At 38.4% G+C, this 21,434-nt stretch overlaps 1 long non-coding RNA gene across 1 annotated transcript; it reads left to right on the forward strand.

Annotated features, from left to right (window-relative positions):
• Positions 1 to 243: 243 nt before the first annotated feature.
• Positions 244 to 1,577, forward strand: LOC145018367 (uncharacterized). Its single transcript, XR_013666971.1, has 3 exons — positions 244 to 605; positions 723 to 1,039; positions 1,238 to 1,577. It is a non-coding gene; the product is annotated as an uncharacterized LOC145018367 (long non-coding RNA).
• The last annotated feature ends 19,857 nt before the right edge of the window (positions 1,578 to 21,434 follow it).

The following is a 21,434-nucleotide window of genomic DNA, read 5'->3' on the forward strand; positions in this document are numbered from 1 at the left end:
CCACATCTTCTCTTCTAACCTAAGGCCATCTCCAATGGATTAAACCCATGGAGAGTTGTATGAAATATCAAGTAGGAAAGAGAATGTATACATTCATTTAAATTCTTAAAAAATCATAAATTTCCATTACAAATCCATTGAACCATTGCATCCACATTCAACTCCACACTCTCTTTCCTCTTTATTATATTCATATTTATTCCATTAAACTCTCATCCAACTCCCATTGTGGATGGCCTAATATCTTCACCCCACCCCTCCCCCTTCTAAACAAAATGAAGAACCCTAAATCACTCCCCACAACCACCACCTTAATTGTTTCTGATTAATCGTTGTCGTCGCTTTTTCTATTTTCGGTCATCCACTGCCGACATTGTCTCTTTCCGATTAACCAACACATTGGCTCTTTCCAATCAACTGTCTGATATATTTCCACTTCTATTTTTTTGGTGAGTCGTAAGTGAGATCGTAAGGATTCAAAGGAGAGATTGAATTTCGAGCTTTATGGTGAAGTAGCGTCTTGGGTTCCAATTCACCAGGAGGTTTGGAGTTGATGTTCGCTTCTATCAACACATCTATGACGAGATTTGGAGTTTTTTGGCTAGGTATGGAGAGGTTGAAAGCATTTTATATGATCTCATAATTATTGTTTGCTGGTTCTTTATGTCAATTTCTAGCAACAATAACAATAGAGGTGTGAGCTCATTTCATGTTGATTACAGGGTAGATGAAACGATGATGACATCCTTATGTTTAATGAGATGGTTCATGTTGAGTCTTCTGGTTCTATTTTGTTTATTCTCTCTAATATCATTACATCAAAATGAGATCTGTAGCTCCAAGATATTGATGGAATAACCGTGAGTTGCTGTTCTGCGAAGAATAGAAGATCACACTGAGGCTGATGGCTTCCAATTTGAGCTTTAGGTGCATGTACACATTTTTCTGACTATAAAAGATGACTGAAATGGAACCTAAGGGAACACCTGTTAAAAAGTGTAACTTCTATTCCTATTTAAATGATTGTCTTAACTGGGAGGTACGACTAGTCCATATCCTTAAGACTTAGAGTTGTTTGAAGTATTATATATGGATGGTATTTTGTCAATTTTTTTTGCAATTATGCATACAATTTAAAGACATAATATGGAGGTTGTCAATGTTGGTAAAAAAGAGCAGAAGACACAATCTTTTTCTATAAAACACTTCTTTTTTAAACTTTATTTGTTAATTTCAGGTTCATTTGCAGAGGAAGATATTGGAAGAGAGGGTATGTCTCCTTTAGGTAATTAATCCCACTTTTGATTTTGTATCGATAGTATAGGACCGGAGGTTGTTGTTGGCAACTTCAAGAGTACTTCAATGATATATGCATTATAATTCACTTTTTCACTCTCTAGAGTTCTATCTGGAATTTGATCACGATGAATGTTTGTATAGAATAGAAGAACAATGGTTATCTAGATTTGATACTGCATATCAAAAAAGAGAATTGTCAACCATGGCAGAGTGTGCAAAAGTCCTATCTTAGGTACCTAATGATTATACAATTAAAATGATGAAGAAAGTTATCATTGGCTTATATGAATTTGAACTTTTTCTCTTTTCTTGATGTCAAGAACTTGATTATATTGTAAAATTTTCTTTTGTGAATGTAGTTTTTTGATATGTTAAACATCTTTGAGCTCAATGGTCTTCCCTCTAATAAAAATACATATGTTATCATACACTTTTTGCATTCAAGTGTATGTTTCCTTCAAGTAATTAATCCCGGTTTTGGTTATGTATCATTATTGCTATTAAACAAGTGTTTGGATCTTTATTTATGACGTAATAAGATATTTTGTTCCAAATAAAATATAATTTGTAATTTTGTTTAGGTTTTTAATGTGAGTGTTAGGTATTTTTACAGTTATCTTAATAATTAGTTTTTTTTTTTTTTTTTTTTTTTTTTTTTTTTTTTTTTTTTTTTTTGCAATTATTGAATTCTGATTATTTTGAATTTTTGACCTTAAATAATCAGATAATCATATTTTTATTCAACTTTTACCCAACACTCTAAAAATATGACTATTGTGACTTTAAGTCACTATAAACTTGCACACCTAAAGCCTATATTTCCATGTATTGTGATTCCAAAATACCAAACACCACCTTAGAGTCCACTAATGTAACACCCTGTTTATTAAATAATTAAATAGATAAAATAATGAATGAATAGTAGCCCTAAAATAAATAATTATATATCAAAGGGCTGTCTCGAAGAGCTAATTGTCACACTTTTAGAAGTCGGGATTAAAAGTGTAAGTTTTGGATTGGTTTTGTAAATAATTATGAAGGAAGGGACTATTGGGTAATTATTGAGACATAATATGAAGAGATGTTGGAAGCTAAGGGATAAATTGTAAATTTCGGACTCAATCTGTAAATAGTTTTGAAGGCAGGGGTTAAAAGGGTAAAATATGAGCTGACTTTGAAAGAAAACGTGAAGGGTGGGACTATTTGTGACATTATGGAATGAAGTCTAAGTGGGTGTCGGGTATATATAACTTCCGATGCCCTCACTAACCCTAAACCTAATAAACAACTCAGCCGCCACCTTAACTTCTCCACCCCTAACGGTTACCTCCTCGCCACCACTGAAGGATCGCCGGAGCAACCACTTTGTTCCATCGCCTAGGAAGACGAAGAGTCACGATGAGATCGGGAAAAGCGTCGTTTGTTCGGTGCTATTGTTGTTCGTAGGTGGGTCACACACTCCCTTTTCATGTCTCTTCTGTTGCTGCCTTATCCTATGCCCATTACCGTCATGTTGTTGTCGCCTCCGGTCGTCGCTCATCATCGAGAAGATGGTTGCAGTTGTGTTTCCATGTTTGGTGTGGACTGATGACTCACATCTGTTCATGGCGGGGCTGTGTGCCTTGTTTCACGTATGGGTGTGTGTTTCATATCGTGTTTACGTATGTGTGTGTGTGGATGCTCGATTGGGAATCAAGAGAACCGTCGCCACCACCTCACGGTGGCAGCTATCACCGCAATTCGTCGGTGATGCCACTAACATTGTTGCTGCTGTCGTTAATCGCCACCAGGTGGGTGGCTGGATCCGGTTGCAAGAAACTAATGTGGGTGTGTGCATTTTCGTTTAGTATGAGGTGTGTGGGTGTGTAACTTGGTCGGAAAATGAGAACAACTACCACCACCACCATGAGGTGGTGGCTGCCACCATGAGGTGGTGGCTGCCACCATGTTCCACCGTGTGTGGTTTAATTTTAATGTGTGTGTGCATGTCCATTTGGTATTTTTCATTGTAATATTGTAACCGGAGTTGGAATAATGAAAGGAAAACTAAAAACCACCACCGTAGGGTGGTGGCTGTCGCCTCCTACCGCCACCGGTCGCCGTGTCGGGTGGCGGTGTGACTCGTTTGTATTGTGACTCGTTTTGGGAATTTTGGACAAAGGGACTAAAACCCTAATGGGCATAATAAACCCTAGTAGTCCCAATGAAACCCTAATAGTCCTAATAAATCCCTAATTGACCTAAAAGCCCAAACATGTGAGTAATGGGCCTAATGAACCCTAACTGATCAAAAGACCTAGCTATTGGGCCTATTGGGCAAAGATGGGATTGGAAACCCTAATTAAGGTTTAGAAAACCCTAATATTGGATTATGGGCTTGGACTTATCGGGACCCACATTTGGGCCATTGGAATGGAATTGTGTATTAAACCCAATCACACCATATGATTTACTTAAAAGAGGGATGGACTTAATGGGTTAAGTGAGAAACACTTAACCCTAATTGTCATTTTATATGAAACCATAATTTCATTTGGGTTTATTGCTGCGTTTTTCTATTGAGCTTTGGTGATTGGACCAATATTAGGCCATCCAAGAACAATCAAATGGACTAGAATAGATTAATGGGCCTTAGGGTGAGGCCCATGTAATGGGTTTGGGCCTAATTTGGAAAATTAGGCCATAGATGGGCCATAGTTTGGGCCTTAATGATTATTTGATATTAGGCCATTAGAATGTTAAATGTTGGCCTGGAATAAATGGTTGGGCCTTAGAATAAGACTATGTAAAGGTTTGGGCCTAATTTGGAAAATTAGGCCATATGTTGGGCTTTGACTCATAGTTGACTTTTAAGCCTTTGGATTGGGCCTTAGGCTTGAATCAAGCCAAGATAGGGGTAAAGCAGTCTTTTACCCCAACATGAACTTATGGACATATGTTGGAACCCAATTATTAATTGGGTGATGTTTTGATATTGACAGTTTGGGAATCTGTCTTCCAGCAATCGGGATTATGTCTATGGGTCTTCAGCAGTGTGAGGTGAGTTACCTTACAGTAGAAGTGGGTCTAAGGCACCAAGACCAGCGTACTAGTAAGAGTTATAGTAGAGATCATTGTCTTTGTGATAATTATATGGTATGTTGCTATCTGTTATGATTATGTGCTAATATGATATGATGTTATGTGATAGTGGTAGTAGGGATGAAATAGTCCCCGATTACTGGTCGATAGGTGTCACACCCCCAAACCAGAATGGCGGAAACATTCGGGGGTGGGTGACTTTACGTAGTATCACAGCAGTTGAATATCGTAAAGAAAGTAACACAACCATCATATATATAACAAAACTTACATTGTAGCGTAGTACATGTTTCAAAAGAATATTACAAATATGATAATTTAAAATGTTTTAATAATAGACGCCTTAGCGTTCCTTCTCTAAAAGTTGGTAGTTACCTGTATTACTGATTCCCTGAGAAATACAAGTAGTTTCGAAAAAGTGTCAACAATAAAGTTGGTGAGTTCATAAGCGTTTTTGTACTGAAAAATGTATGTTTTTTAGAAGAAAATAGGTGAATGTGGTTTCCAAAAAATCCAATATTTTCTACATGTAGTTTCAAAAAGTCCCAAAAGTTGGGGGGCGTTAGTATTTTTCGTGCTCAAACGATGAAGGTGAATTTTACTCAAAATAATGTAAATACTGAATGCATTCATGAGTCTCGTAAATCAAACTTATTTTTATACTTCCGTGTGAGTTTTATAACCATGCTATTGACACAGAATGCCTGTAACAACATTCTTCAGGCGTTGTAGTGTTATGACATTTGTCACCCCAGACTTTCCGGTCTAACTATAGCTAACACTTTAGGTGCGGGATTGTCAATCCCGTATAGATCTATACACAAGTATAACGCTCTCCCTCCAAGAGATTATGGTTTATAATACAGGACTTGAAATGCATACTTGAGAGTACGTTGAAGTTGAATATCTCACAACACTTAGTATAAATAAATTTACGAAAAGAAAGTCTTTATTTCATTGCGGATGAAAGTATTTCATTTTTCACAATGTTCATCGCAGTGCATCACACTATGTTTTCCGCACACGAGATCTTTGGGATTACACTCTGATAAGATTTTATGATACTATGTTTTGATTATTGACACTTTGGTTTTGACATGAGATATTATTATGAATGTTTTTATATTTTTGGTTTTATGTAATAACTTAATTAAAACGAAATTTTTGGCCAGTATTTTTAGGATGTTACAAATTGGTATAAGAGCCTTGGTTTGAGGGATTCAGACACACTCACAAGTATGTCTGGACTGAAACTAAGGACTTGGTATGGAAACTTTCAAAAGGAAAATCATTTTCTAAAAAGAATTTTGAAAAGAGAAAAAGGAATTGAAAAAGAACAAGATGTATGATGCGTGCAATCAGCCGAGCTCAAGTAAGTTTTACCCAAGATACCCATACATGTTATGATATGTTATCTTATGATATGATTATGAGAATTGCATGCTAGATTAGGGCTGGGGATATAGGAGGATGCCTTATATGCCTATAGTATGTGCTTGTAGACTTGCATGCTAGTACTGATCAGTCAGTAATAGGATAGCTTGTTTAGGTTATGCCTAATTGTATGAGCCTTTGAATTGCATGTACAAATTCCTGATTAGAGGATAGAATGGTTTGATTGGAATGTGATGGTTAGATTTTCCATTATCTGAATGCTTCTTGCTTTGTGCTTTATGGGACTCTTAGTAATGTGAGCTAGCTATTAAGTGAATATGCTAAGTCACATGTGGCACAAGCAAGATAATCTCAAAGTGATAGATTTGACCCTATTGCGTAGCTCTTGTTTGAGTCTAACCATTTTAGGGATGAGTCTTTTACTCGAAGGATTATCTAATCTCTGTTGCATGTGGATATATTCATGAGGTAGCTAGTTGACATTATTGGGAATCTTTCAGCAGTTGAGGACTGGGTGAGTACAGGAACCTAGGAAAGCCTATGATATGTTTCAGTGGATTAGTAGTGAGGTTCAGTTAGACTTGGGTGTACCAGTTGAGGAAGTGACTTAGAGGATTCGGGAGGATTGCTGAGGAAAGTATGGATAGGTGTAGAGGGTAGTATTGGGCCCGTACAACTAAAAGCACATGATCCATACTCGAATCATTCAGAGTCTTGGAGAGTATGAGAAGCTCTGAGGAGAATTTTGTGATCTGGTTTGGTGACAAAGGATGTTCCAGTTGTTGCAGCTTAGCCATTGGCAAGTGAGCGTGGAAGGGTGTCAGACCCTGAAGGATATCACTTTCAAGAGGTTGCAGATGTGAGATTGATTTGCAACACTTTAAAAACAGAGGTTCGTGCTAGGTTCGTATAGTAGAGGGTCCCGGTAAGAGACCCATGACTTCTGATCATCGGGTGAAAGGCCAGCAGGGCCGGAGTCAGTGCAATACGTACGAGAAAGTGCATAAGGGAGTTTGACATTCTTAGGGTATAGGATGCTACAGGTGTAAAGGGGTCAGTTATGTTAGCAGAAGGTGATAAGGATTCCTCCAGATATTACAGGTATGTCATCTTCTACTATTATTATGTGGATGTTGGGAATATGTATTGCTTTGGAATTGTGAGTGAGTTTGGATAAGACAGATCTCGGGTCAGTTTTATGCTAGTGTTTGGGTTATCATGGATCATATATGCTATCCTGCATGAAAAGTCCTTGATGAACCCACAGAGCGACGCATTTTGCGGAGTGTGTTCCGCGTGGACCGTTATCATTCTGGATTGTAACAACCATGATTTCCCAACCAATTTAAACTTTTCAAAAACAACCCAAATCCATTAATTATTACAAAAAGGTTTTCAGTTTGTTTATTATCAGACTATCCCAGAAACATCATTGTAAAAATGAGTAGCGGTACGATCACGCCTTCACCTTGCCACGATCTCCTAAAGTACCTGAAACAAAACACTAAAATTGTAAGCCCGAAAGCTTAGTGAGTTACCCCCAAAATACCAACCACATATAACCATACTCAAAACATATCGCAATACAGATCAGGCATGCATACCGAGTCAATAGTGCGACTGGTATGCCCGCACCGGGCCTTCAATCCACCTGGTCCACTCTTTGAGTCTACAGTATGACTGGTCTGCCCGCACTAGGCCTTCAGTCGGTCTGGTCCACTCTCCGAGCCTTGGGACATCTGGACCGTCCTCTTGAGGCCTTCAGCCTATCCGGACTACTGGCTGGGCCTACGGTCTATCCGGTCCACCGTGGGTACATTGGCCTATAACACAAAGCAGGACTCGCCTCAACCAAACCCCAGTCAAACAACCATGTGCACATAAAACAGTTAATCACATAACAATCCTCAGCCAAACAAACAGTTCAATCAGATCATATAGCATAACAACATCCTTACCAGGATACCGACCTAACTGGTCACTAACATAATATTACCCTATATACCAGGATACCGACCTTAACCAGGTCATTAACATATAACATCCTAATACTAGGATGCAGATCTAGCAACTCAATAACATATCAAACAAATACCTTGATTCCCATCCGATAAAGGGCCGGCCTTGGTGCCTTAGACCTTGTTGATATAGTGAGGTTAACTCACCTTGCAACTGCCGAACCGAACCACGAAAGCACAATCCCGAAGCTCTATCCCAAACTCAAACACCTATAGCCATCAATGATCCATTGACATAAATATCTGAATTACCATAATACCCCCACAGGTCAAACTGGTTAAGGTCAACTTCTTGATTGACCCTACTCGCCGAGTCAACCCATTTACTCGCCGAGTTCCTAAACTCAGGAAACTCTCATATCACGACTCGACTCACCGAGTCACCCCATGACTCGTTGAGTTCAACAATCTCCGAGTCCTATCCTGTCCAACTCACTGTGTCACCACTCAACTCACTAATCTGAGTCTTAACCAGAAGAGGTTGGGATTGCGCTATGACTCGCCGAGTCCAAGAACAGAATCATCGGGTCTACGAAAATCTTCATTAGACTCACTGAGTTCTTCTTCCAACTCGCTGATTCCAGGCTCATCAACATGTGACTCACCGCCACCCATGCGACTCGCTGAGTCTCTTTAGTCCTTCATCTAAACAGAGGCCTTTCGAGCCATGCAGGGGCTCCAAACTGTAGATCCGTTCTTCTAGGGTAGAACTCTCACGTAAAGTTGCAAACTTTACATGAAAACAAAGAGCTAAAGGCCCAAATCAATCTAGGGTTAAGGTTCTAAGACAAGAATGCTCACAAGCATGCCAAGGGCTGATACTTTCCGACTATATGGACCAAAACAAGCATAGATCTGAAGTTGCAAACTCAGCCCTAATCCTAAAACCCAAAATGGATTCCAAACATGCTAAAAGCCCCCAAATCATCATCCAAGAATAGATCTAGAAGGGAAAAGCTCAAGGTAACAACTTGTTACCTCAGAAATGTGCTCAAGACGGGGTAGATTCTAGATCTCAACGAATCCCTGGATGCTTTACACTTGATCTACAAGTCTCCTTTGCTAGAACCTCCTTCCAAACTTCCATGCTCACTCCAAATGCTCACACTCGATTTTAGGGTTCACTGGCTCTGAAGGGCAATAAGGAGGCTGAGGGGAGTACATAAAGTCCTTTAAATAGGGTGCAAACCCTAAGATTAGGGTTTTCTCTTCACAACACCAACTCGTCGAGTCCAACAGCCGACTCGGCGAGTTGGTCATTTAACTCGCAACCAAATCCCGCTCTGACTCGACGAGTAACCGCACCTACTCGTAGAGTAGCTCCCTCAATGCATACTTTAGACCCTTCAATCGCACTTTTGAAAATTGGGATGTTACAACTCTCCCGCACTTAAATTAGGCTTCGTCCTCGAAGCATACTACAACACACAATTTCGGATGCTACCCCCACAAAGCAGCCTCTGATTTCCAACCAGCCTAGGTTCCCCCAAACACTATTATCGTATCCCTATAAAATACATCTCTTCCCCTACAGGGTCCAAAAAACTGCTTCAAGCTGGCCACCGACTACTTTTCTCGGAAGACAACACTCATCAACTAGGTGTGACCCGATGATAAACTTTGTACCATAATAAACCACCGGGTCCTGATCCAGTATTTACCTCCTATCCTTTGCCCAAGTTGGCGCTACTTCTATCAAATTGCACTAATGGGAACTCATCCCGTTCCTCCCTGAATCCAATCCCTTACTGCGTTGACAAAATAATGCATCCTTAAGTTTCCAAACAGATCCCGTGAACCCCCAATTATCACACTTATACATATCTAACCTGACCCAATCAGCCTCGGGCTGGAAAACCAGGCACACCTACAATGGTTCCAGCCATCCCTCGTATGGAACACCACCACGTACATAACCCATGACTACAACCCTACTTGGAACCCAAGGATCTATCCTTGCATCACTTTTGAACTCCTCTGATTCGACATCAACGATAATCATTCTACAACCTCAACGGGAACCCAACCCGGATGCACTTCCATACAACTGGTACAGTCTCAGTGCTCACTATCCATAACTGAAATACTTTCGATCATCCATTCACACTACTGCCTTCACTTCCGTTACCCAAAACTCCTTCCCTGATCTACTTACATTTCCTTTCAATTATTCAAGGAAGTCTACTTGATGAAATTTACCACATCATTAAGTGCCATAGTGTTAAAGTTCCACTCTACACTACCCATTGTAGAGCAACTGCTACTCCATAACTCCCATATACTCCAAATCTGATTACATAACTAACAAAGCCTATACACGGCCTTTAGCTAACTCCATTATCATGATCAATACTTAAAGTCAGACCTATTGATTGCTATTGCATGGCGACATACTCACTCATTCTCCGCATACAAGTCTACTAACACATACAGAGTCTTCAACATGACTGGACTGCTTACCAGGCCTTCAGTCTATCTGGACCACTCTCAGAACCTTCAACTGTTGGATTAATGTCTAAGTCCATAACTATAATTGGTAAGACTTGACCCGACCCGGCATGGTCCATTTGGGTTGCATGGCATCATGCACTTGGATAGACTATAATGAGAGAAATAAGACACTTATGGTTATTAATATATTATAAGTTCTAGTATATTAATAATAAGAATAATAAGATTATTTAATTAGTATTGATCAAGAATTAATCTAGGATTAATTAAGTGATCAAAAGAAGACTAATTAAATATATGGGTTGATTGTGTAAATCATCCATACTTGTATAGTGGGCTAATGCTCCATGGATAATCAAGTTGGGCTAAAACCCATAGGATGGTCCATGGATGCTCCATGGTGTATTTGAACCCATGGATCCAAGGAAATGGAAAGTCATGACAATTAGGGTTTACCCTAATTGTAACACTATATAAAGATCTTATTCTTGACCAAAATCGGCCACTAGTGAGAGTAAGAAAGGGCTAGCCGATTTTCATGAAGTGTAGAATTCTCTCAAGTTATTCCAAGTGTATTTGGTGTTGTGTGAACCATTTGAGGTGTCACACTTGGGGCACTAGGCACTCAAGCTTCATGAAGACAAGCACTAACAAAAGGTATGTTATTCTAACTTGTGTTATTCAACGTTTAGTATGCTAGAATAGAACAATACCTTGGAAAGTTGATATTTGCATGTATAATAGAGAAAACATAGATCCAAGGTATTTAGGGTTGCATGTACACTTAAGAGTGTTAGAATTCTCAAAACCCAACAGTGGTATCAGAGCCTAGGCTTGTTTTCTTGTTATACTTGCAATAGAAGCTGAAAAATCGAGTTTTGTTGCTGTCTACCCAGCAGACTCGCCGAGTCCATGAAGGGACTCGACGAGTCCAAGGCAAAAAGCATCCAACTCGCCGAGTTGGTTAGTGCACTCGACGAGTTGGACCCCCAGACAGCATAAATTCGATCCTTTTGGCTGGAATTGGACTAGGAACATTACCCTAAGATGTTTTTGAACTTATAAACATGTTTTTGATGTGGTAATGTTCATGCTAATCCAATTTCAAAGATAATTGTCAATAGATTCATGTTTTGTATTAGTTTAAAGTTTAGACTAATTACATGAAAAAGTTTGATTTGAATTATCTTGTTCTTATGAGTTGCTTAGATTAATAGAAAAAGTTGAGTGAAAAAGTTGTTTTCAATCCAAAATAATCTAAGAGTTGATTCTAAAATGTGTTTTTGTAACTTGTCCTCAAGTTATATGAAAAGTCACATTTAAGTTTCATAAAACTCATAAAAGTTGGCAAAGGTTACAAAAAATGAAGAGTCTAGTTCTAATTAATTGGAGTTATGACTCCATAATTTGTCCTCAAGTTATGGAGGACCAAGAGTCTCTTCATTAAATAAAAAAAATAATGTAACCTTAATTAATTCCATAAGTTATAAAATAAAGAAAAGTTAATTCTTTATTAGTTTAAAGTCTTCCATAATTTGTCCTCAAGTTATGGAACTTGAAGAGTTTTTGGATTAAAACTACTTTAAATACATAAGTTATGGAATTAATTAGTTTTGAATAGTTTCAAAACTTGCCCTCAAGTTTTGGAATTTGTAAAGTTTTCTCATATGAATACTTTAATTCCAAGTTAGCCCTTAGAATTTTAAAAGTTAAAATTCAACCCTTATACTTTATAATATTATAAGTTAATAATATATATATATATATATATATATATATATATATATATATATATATATATATATATGTATAAGAGTAAAGTCGGTCTTACCGCTAGTACGCCTCATTCACGAAGCCGGTCTATAAGGTGGGTATAAGGTTGTTGCCTATAAAATGGCAACTTAATGGGTGTCCACTCTCACCCACCGCTTGCTTGACTGGTGGAGGGTCGTTAGCCGAACGGGTTTGACAGGACTATAATTCTCCCTTCATTAAAAGTATTAATGATAAATACTAAGTAACTAAACTCTTATAAATACCCAATCTTAGTTACTTAGGAAAATGTGAATAAGGTGCTAATCCATGAAATTACACTTTTCACTTTGTTTAAGTCGGTTAGTGGAGCGTGTGTGGTTAACCGGCACACTAACTCGTATTTAACAAGGTAGGAAAAAGGGTAACTTAATGTTTATCATAGTATCGATGGAGCGTGTGTGGTTAACCGGCACATCGATTGAGGGAAAAACACTTAAGGGTACCAAGTAATTTGCATGGTTACTTCACACCTTGTTTTGTGATTCTCGGCATCCCAGTCACAAAACCTGAAGGGCACACTCGAGATTGAAACATGCCATTGAACAGTTCAATGAATCTCAAAAGATCTAGGAGTTTCAAAACCAATTAAAACCTAATAATACATTTCGTTTATCTTGGTGGAAATTGGTGAATCGTCATTCACCTACCTTCAAATTGTTTTATAGCTTGGATTACGGCATACCTCTTCTAAGTTATAAAATAGTTTGTTGGGTCCTAGCCTTAATATTTCATATTGGGTGTCATATTAAGGACTTTAAAATCAACTATCTTGAATATCTCCCAAAAGATGTCTGGTTTAGACATTTATGATCTTCCCAAATCTCTTGAAACAAGCTTTCCTAATGAAGATGATGTCCCTTGGAAATCATACTTCTTTAAACTCCTTTAATTATTCTCCCTACCCCACAAGTTCTTGAAAATTTTAAGGTCACTCAAGCCCTATTGGCAAGGCAAGGTCTAGGTGTGATCACATCTTGGAGATGTAGTCACATATTGACAAGCCGGGAGAGAAGGGTGTCAAAGTCTTGAGAAAGTTGGTGGTTCAACTACTTTCTAAGTCACATAGTGAGTTCTTTTGGAACACCTATGAGACAGACTATGACAAGACCCTTAATGATCTTATTTATTTGTTAAGATCAACTTCCTCAAAACTTGATGGACATTGACAATGGTGACACTGGAAATACAGAAAAGGCATTCTCTTCCCAAGAAAAGGGATTGACCATAGTAAACTAGGTTGACCAAATGGTAAAGAGAAAAGACTAAGTCTGTAATAGTCCCGTGTACCATTATCAAAGGGTCCATATGTTTATATTGCCAAAGGAAGGGTCATTAGTTGTGAAGCTGCCAGATTTACCTAAGGATGTTAAAGTCAATAAGTTTGACTCTACTTCAGGTAAAGTCCACTATCTAACTCTGTTAAGTTTCTATTATGAGATTCTTGATACATGATGTGACTGGGTCACATGGTAATGTTTTAAGAATCAAAGAAAAGTAAAGGAACTTAAAGAAAGAATATGCCGAATCTGATCGCATAGATGGATTTCTATCGCGTAGTTTGAAAATCGGATTCTTGAGCTACTTCTTAGGAGTTATGAGATCTTGCTTAGGAATAGATAACAACAAGTTTTCATATGAATTGTAAGGATAAGTTTTTACGCAAAGTTTTAAAATAAAAGAAAATTTTTGATTTTAGTTATTTTAAAATATCCTTACAATGGCATTTGAGGAAAAATTGTTGCTTATATGATTCCATTAATAGCAAGAGTGGAAATATGAAATTGATTCTTTCATTTGTGGTAATGTCTAAATTTACCAAATAAGGAAAGATTCTCATCATCCAAAGTCTCAATTGGACCGGGACTTGGAATCATGCAAGTTGTATAGCATGATGAATGAGAACTTTCAAGTATTGGAAAAATTAAGACTAATTACTTGTTCACATGGATGTGTGAGTCAAGTAATGGACTAAGGGATCGAGTACATAGTCATGTGCACTGATTAAGTCCACCACAAAAGATATAAGGCTATTCGTCATAGTTTACTAAAGCTCAGTAAATATGATTATACTTACAAGCTTAAGTGTAACTCTGAGACATTGGAAAAGGTTCCAATGCATGGCAGAGCGGATAAGAAGAATCAAATTAGGCAGAAGGATAAAAGTTTCTCAAATTTGAAAAGATGGGAGATTACTTTAGTATCAGCTTTGTGATCATCTCAATGATTAAGAAACCATATCAAAATTAGTTCTCTAAGGAAGTCTTAGTGCATTCTTATGACTAAGAAGAAGGGATCTTGAATTGTTGAAATGGTTAAATCAAGAAGATGAGTCATACTTCGTTCCAATACAAGTCTTAGAGTCATACTCCAAGATTGTAATTTGAGTGACATGTCTTTAAGAAGGTTTAAAACACGTATCAAATGTAAGAGTAAAAGTTTTCTACTCTTGTACATTTGAAATTGGTAAGTTGTGATGTTTTGGATAAAACAAAGACCAACTAAGGCCAATTGTGTGAAGTGTTTGTCTTGATTAGAATCCGCACTATCTCTTGGATGTTTGACAAGGGAGTCTTATAGGTCAAGAGGACAGTGGGAGTCTTAAAGGTCTTGAAAGTCTCAAGAACTAATCAAGAATAAAACCTAAAGTTCTTCACTAGCACACGACTTGAGGTTTATAACCTATCGTGTTGACATATTCTGTGCCCATTCCAGTTAAAGTTGGCTTTGCATATGAGTTCTTAGAGTTCTCAATGTGTTGCACAACAACTTGGAAGCAATGGCAGGCCCTTGAGCTGCCAGGTGGCAAGAAGTTAAGATTGAGTTCAATCCATATGAGTTTGGATTTGTCATTATCCTTGTCTTGTGACTATGGTTTTGACAATTCACATGGATAAGAACACATACACCATTAAATCTAAGTGTCATAAGGTTTCTCTCCGATTCATGAAAATGATGGCGAGGAAACACTTTCACTAAGTAGATTTTAGTTAGATAGCAATTGTGATATTTGCGTTCTCAAAGTCGTTAGTGGAGCGTGTGTGGTTTACCGGCACACTAACCTGGACTTGTGAGAAGTGGCAAAAAGGTCTAAGCATTATGATTACGGCATCCCTCTTCATAATTGTTTAGACACACAAGTGTGCTATCTAAGGGAAGGTGTATGTTTTTGATAAAGTCTTATCAAAACAATCTAGTATCAGAAATCTAAACTTTGGTAAGAAAGTCAATAAAGTATTGATTTCTAGAAGTCCAGCTGATTTCTGAGTACATGTCAAAGCTAGTGGGAGCATAAGTGTTATGCTAATAATCATCATGTTAGTGGGAGCATGATAATTATGATAAAGATTGCAAGTTAGCAATGTTAATTATAGAAAACAAAAGGTTTCAATTGGGAAAAAATTGTTTTGCTATAATTAAGGGAGAGGAAATTATACTTCATCTCAAATCTATAAGCTTAGATCGTGAGGTTTTAATCATTTAGTCAAGGATATATATGAATTACATGTTGGAATGGCTCAACATAAGGAAATTCTGTATATGGCTCCATTATTTGCGTTCTTAAATTCGATTATGATTACGGCATCCCTTTTCATAATTTGAATTATGAGAACTTGGCAAATAGAAATGGAAATGTTATAGCAAAAGACTGGTTTAGTCTTTATGTGAGATATCATGAATCGTGTCCCATATGCTTCGCATATAGGATCGATTACATGTGTTATATTCATCCTTTCTAAAAGTTTCCAAATGCCTGGGGCATTAAGAAGGGAAAAGGTTTAGAACTGGATATGACTAAAAGGATTAAACAATTGTCGAGGACAATCTCAGGTTTACCAAAGATTGGTTGCTCAAGGATAGTTGGAAGTATAGTGATAATTCTGGAAGGACCATATTGTCATAATCTGTAAGGAGGCAACTCTTGTTCAGAAGTGATAGTCAAAATGGAATCTGGAAATGTTTCAAAGTTAGAATTTTCAATCTGTGTAAGATTAAGGAAACTTAATGCAAGAAGGATGTTTCCAAGGAGCCGATCTCCTTTGGAATGCTTTGTAATGGTTGTTGTCAAGACTTTATGACTTTGTGCATAACCATTACAAGAGGATCAATGCATATAAGTTTAGAATCTGATAGATTTCAGTAAATGGCATGAATTTGGAATTCTTGCATTTGCAGTAAGGATTTGGGAGTGTGAAAAGAGAATCATTGAAGTTATGTTCAATTGATCTAGTTCACAAAGTAAAGATCATAGACAAACATAGTATGCATACTTGGTGTATGGCATGACTAGTGTTTAGAAAACATAGTGTACATGCTTGGAGCATGGGACAACTATTGTTTTAAATTCAAGAATAAAGTTGATAGCTGAAACAGTATACAATGAATAATGTGTAATCATATGGTGATAAATAAAAGGTGTTTTATTTATGTTCATAGGTTTTGATACCATATTGGATTCAATTATTATTGTGTTCCACTTTGCATGTTTTGACTTCCCGAATAAAACTAGGTTATTCTTCCGGAATGACTAAGTTATTCAAGCCATCCACAGTCGGTCATATGTTGGAAGTAGATATGAATTAAGACTGTCATGGGTTGGCTTGTAGAGGTCTAAGGTGTTGGACAAAGGGCTACAACACTCATGAGTGCTCATAAGTTCTGAGTATTGGATTCAACCCGCGCTCATTGGAATCACTTCATGGATTTTATCACGAGTGATCATGAGACAATAATATCTTATATTCTTCAAACCTAGAGATATGTGTTGTTACTATGAGTTGGTTTTACATTGATTGCACGAAACCGCATTTGGTAACTCGGTGCTATAAAACGTGCCTTTGTGTATGATTCAACAAGTAGTAGAACAAGCCATATGAGTCGAAGTTTATCCATTCCTTTTACCTTCGGGATAAAAGCGATATCTGTGGACCCCTCGATGATTTGATGATGACAAATGGAAGTGCTCGGCCGGGCCAGGACTGATTTGATTTGTTCAATTAGTCAGTCGTCATAAATCGGAAATCGGGAAACAACAAATGGACAGAGAGAATGATTATAATCCATGTCTCAGTCCATATGATATCTAGAATGGAGGAATATATGATCCCTTATCTAATGGACAAGTCATTGATAAAGGTCAGCGTTTATCGACAAGGTCAGAGTTCGACAGAAGCTTTTGAGAGCTACGATTGCCAGTTGGTTCCTGAAGTCATACGCAATAATAGTTTTAGACTTATCCAAGTGGGAGACTATTGGATTAATGTCTAAGTCCATAACTATAATTGGTAAGACTTGACCCGACCCGACATGGTCCATTTGGGTTGCATGGCATCATGCACTTGGATAAACTATAATGAGAGAAATAAGACACTTATGGTTATTAATATATTATAAGTTCTAGTATATTAATAATAAGAATAATAAGATTATTTAATTAGTATTGATCAAGAATTAATCTAGGATTAATTAAGTGATCAAAAGAAGACTAATTAAATATATGGGTTGATTGTGTAAATCATCCATACTTGTATAGTGGGCTAATGCTCCATGGATAATCAAGTTGGGCTAAAACCCATAGGATGGTCCATGGATGCTCCATGGTGTATTTGAACCCATGGATCCAAGGAAATGGAAAGTCATGACAATTAGGGTTTACCCTAATTGTAACACTATATAAAGATATTATTCTTGACCAAAATCGGCCACTAGTGAGAGTAAGAAAGGGCTAGCCGATTTTCATGAAGTGTAGAATTCTCTCAAGTTATTCCAAGTGTATTTGGTGTTGTGTGAACCATTTGAGGTGTCACACTTGGGGCACTAGGCACTCAAGCTTCATGAAGACAAGCACTAACAAAAGGTATGTTATTCTAACTTGTGTTATTCAACGTTTAGTATGCTAGAATAGAACAATACCTTGGAAAGTTGATATTTGCATGTATAATAGAGAAAACATAGATCCAAGGTATTTAGGGTTGCATGTACACTTAAGAGTGTTAGAATGCTCAAAACCCAACATCAACATGTCTGGACCGCCCTTCTGGGCCTTCAGCCTGTCTGGACCGTTCTTCGAGCCTTCGGCCTGACTAGTACGCCCATCGGCCTTCAATCTCTCCGAACCACTCAAAACTGTTGTACATCACCCTGAACCATTCTGCCTGGGAATGTCTCCCATGCATTCGGTTCTAGCCCTCCAGGGGCTCTGAAATCCAGATCCATCCCATGAATTTTAACCCCGGCCTAATCCCAGGCCTCACATCGATCAACTATCTTATCTGAAACCATGGTATGTTCCCTGCCCCAGGTGTCTATCACCTGCTCTAACTAGTTCACACTCTCGGCTAAAGACACTACTGAATCCAAACAACTAACCAACCCTAGATTCTTGCTGATTGACCTGAGAATTTTACAATTTTCCCCACTTAGTGCACCAACTACTAACTACCAATGGTGAAACCGGCATGGCTTGATTGAACCCCACTTGATATAGTCCCCCTTTTCCATGAACTGATTCCCTCTGGAGTGAGCAACCTCCACAGAACAACTCTCCCGTCATCGCACATCCCGAACTCCAAGGAAGTCCGAATCTTAACTGAATACTTCTCACCTTACAGTTTCTATTCCTAGCAAAGAGATCATATATCTTATCTTCCGATCATCAATCCTCCTTGATGCTAACCGACTACAAGTACTAACTACTAAGAACCTCAATCCTACTACGAATCATGCGGAAAAGATGGACAAGTTATAATACCACGCAAATAACAAGATAACAAGAAGGAAAATACCCGCAGCTGCATCTGACTCTGCCCTGACCTCCTCTGCTGTAAGATGGAAAGCGGGTCCCTGAGCCCCTAGAGGCTCCGCTCCACCCTGACCCCCTCCCATAATCCTCAAATTGGCCGGTGTTGGAGCCTACACCGGTCTTGCGACAAGCTGTGGACAGTTGACCCTTAAGTGCCCAACCTGGTCGTAATGATAACAAATCCTCATATCCTGAACCGGTGCCGACTGATGGAAATCCCTCGCATCATTCCTCTCTCTCTCCCACACTTGAGACACGTACCACTGGACCTACAAACTCTGGCATGAACCTTCCTACAGTTCTTAGAAGTGTGGCTGCTCTAACATCCAATCCTAGAGTCAACGGTTTTGGACCGTTTTGGCGCCAGCTGCGACTGCATCGGGGCCTGCCTTTGCTCTCACAACTACAACTCAATCTCCAACTCACGCCGCCTGGTAGCCTCTTGCAACTCTAACAAGGTATCACATCTCTGCGTGGACACAAACTATCAGATATCCCTCTTGAGCATACTCAGATACCGGGACATCTGAGCCTGCTTTGAAGCAAACTCATGGCAAAACATCACCCTCTCCGTGAACATCCTGGTGATCTCCGTCACAGACTCTAAATCCTGCTTCTGCTCCAAGAACTCCTGAGCCAGCCTCTCTCTCTCTCTCAACCCGCGGAACATAACGAGTACTAATCATTTCCTGGAACTAATCCCAAGTAACCGCAACCTGCTGTGCATTAAAATAAGATCCCGTAGTCAACCTCCATCAATCCTTCGTTCTGAGCCTCAAAAGGTTCAGAGCACACCTTCCCCTCTGATCCGCAGGGCATGAACACGTGAAGAAACAACCCTCCACATCTGAAAATCATCTAATAGAAATGATCGAATCCTGAACTCCATCAAAGGTAGGGGCTTCGTATTATCGAAGTCCCGATACTGAAACCTTGACAAACTCCTCACCCTGCTACTGCTACAGCCGTTGTAGCTAGCGCGACAGCCATCTTCGCAAGAGCTGCACAACGCTCATCAAAGCACTCAACCATGGCGGTCTTGATCGACCCAAACATCTCCAACAACAAAGCCCGAAACATAACAACCTCATCATGCAGGATCTCATGAATCCTGGCATCCAACTCATCCGTACTCAGCTGATCAATGACCTCGGTGATGGGTTAAATACAAACAATCCTATGTTTACATGCAACCCTAGCTTTGGATCTATGTTTTCACTATTAGATATACAACATTATGAACACAAGAATAAAACCCTAATGTACAATGCTATTTTCGAAATTCACATATAAGGTTAGATCACATACCTCTTGTTGTTATATTGTAATAACAACTCAAATCTCCAAACTCTTTGTCTTGAAAGCAAGCACCACAAGTGTAGTGCCTCTAATGGCTCACAAACACCATAAGCAATTGGAGAAACTATAGGGGGGGGAGAGAGAGAGAGAAAGAGAGAGAGAGAGAGAGAGAGAGAGGAGTAGAAATCGGCCTTGGTATCTCTTAGATGCACGTGGGACGATTTCTTAAGGCCAAGGGTTCTTTATATAGGGTTGTGATTAGGGTTTCAGTCCTTATCCTTATCCAATTACTTGCCCACCAAGCAATCACAAGATAAGCCTTGAAAATCCCATATCCTTTATCCCTTGGACGATTTCAAGGATATCTTATCCTTGATTTCGTCCAACCTATAATAAGGATAATCATTGCCCTTATCACATAATTACAATTCAGTACCCCTAGTTTAATTAATTACACTTGATCACAAAATTAATTCCTAATTAATTATTGACCAATATTAATTAAACAAATATGATTTCTCCTTTAATATATTATTCTTATAACATATTAATAAATCATAATAACCACTATCTTCAACTATTTCTCCAATCAAGTTGCTTTGGTGAAGGCAACCCAAAAGGACCATGCACAACCGGGTCAAGTACTTACCAAATATGGTTACAGCCTTAGACACTAATCCAACAGTCTACCACTTGGATAAGTCTAGTAACCACAAATGTAACGTACACCTCGATTAGCAATCGTAGCTCTCAAAGACGCTGCTAAACTCTGATCTTATCAGTAACTTGTCCTTTAGATAAGGGATCGTACAGTCCTCTGTTTAGATATTGTGCTAACAATTTTATGGAACTAATTGTCTAGCAGTTGGTTTCTCGATCTCAAATTTATTCGACATAGAACTTAATTGAACACATCAATTGAGTCTTAACCAGGCCCGACACATAAGTCAAATCAAATCATCGAGCGGTCGTGATATCGCTTTTATCCTCTTAGGATAGAAGTAACAGATAAACTTTGACTTATATGCATTTACTTATTCACCAATCAATTATACACAACAATGCGTTTTATGACATCAATTTACTGATGCGGTTTCACATTATCAATGCACAACCAATAAGCAAATAATAAACCATATATCTAGGTTTTAAGACCATATGATATTATCATCTTGCGATCACTTTTGTCATCTTCCATAAAGTGATTCCAGCAAGTGCGGGTTTATTCCAATGCTCAAAACCTTTTGATAAGCACTCATGAACGTTGTAGCAAACAT

Source organism: Lactuca saligna, chromosome 9, assembly GCF_052625555.1.
Source record: "Lactuca saligna cultivar CGN05327 chromosome 9, ASM5262555v1, whole genome shotgun sequence".
NCBI lineage: Eukaryota > Viridiplantae > Streptophyta > Magnoliopsida > Asterales > Asteraceae > Lactuca > Lactuca saligna.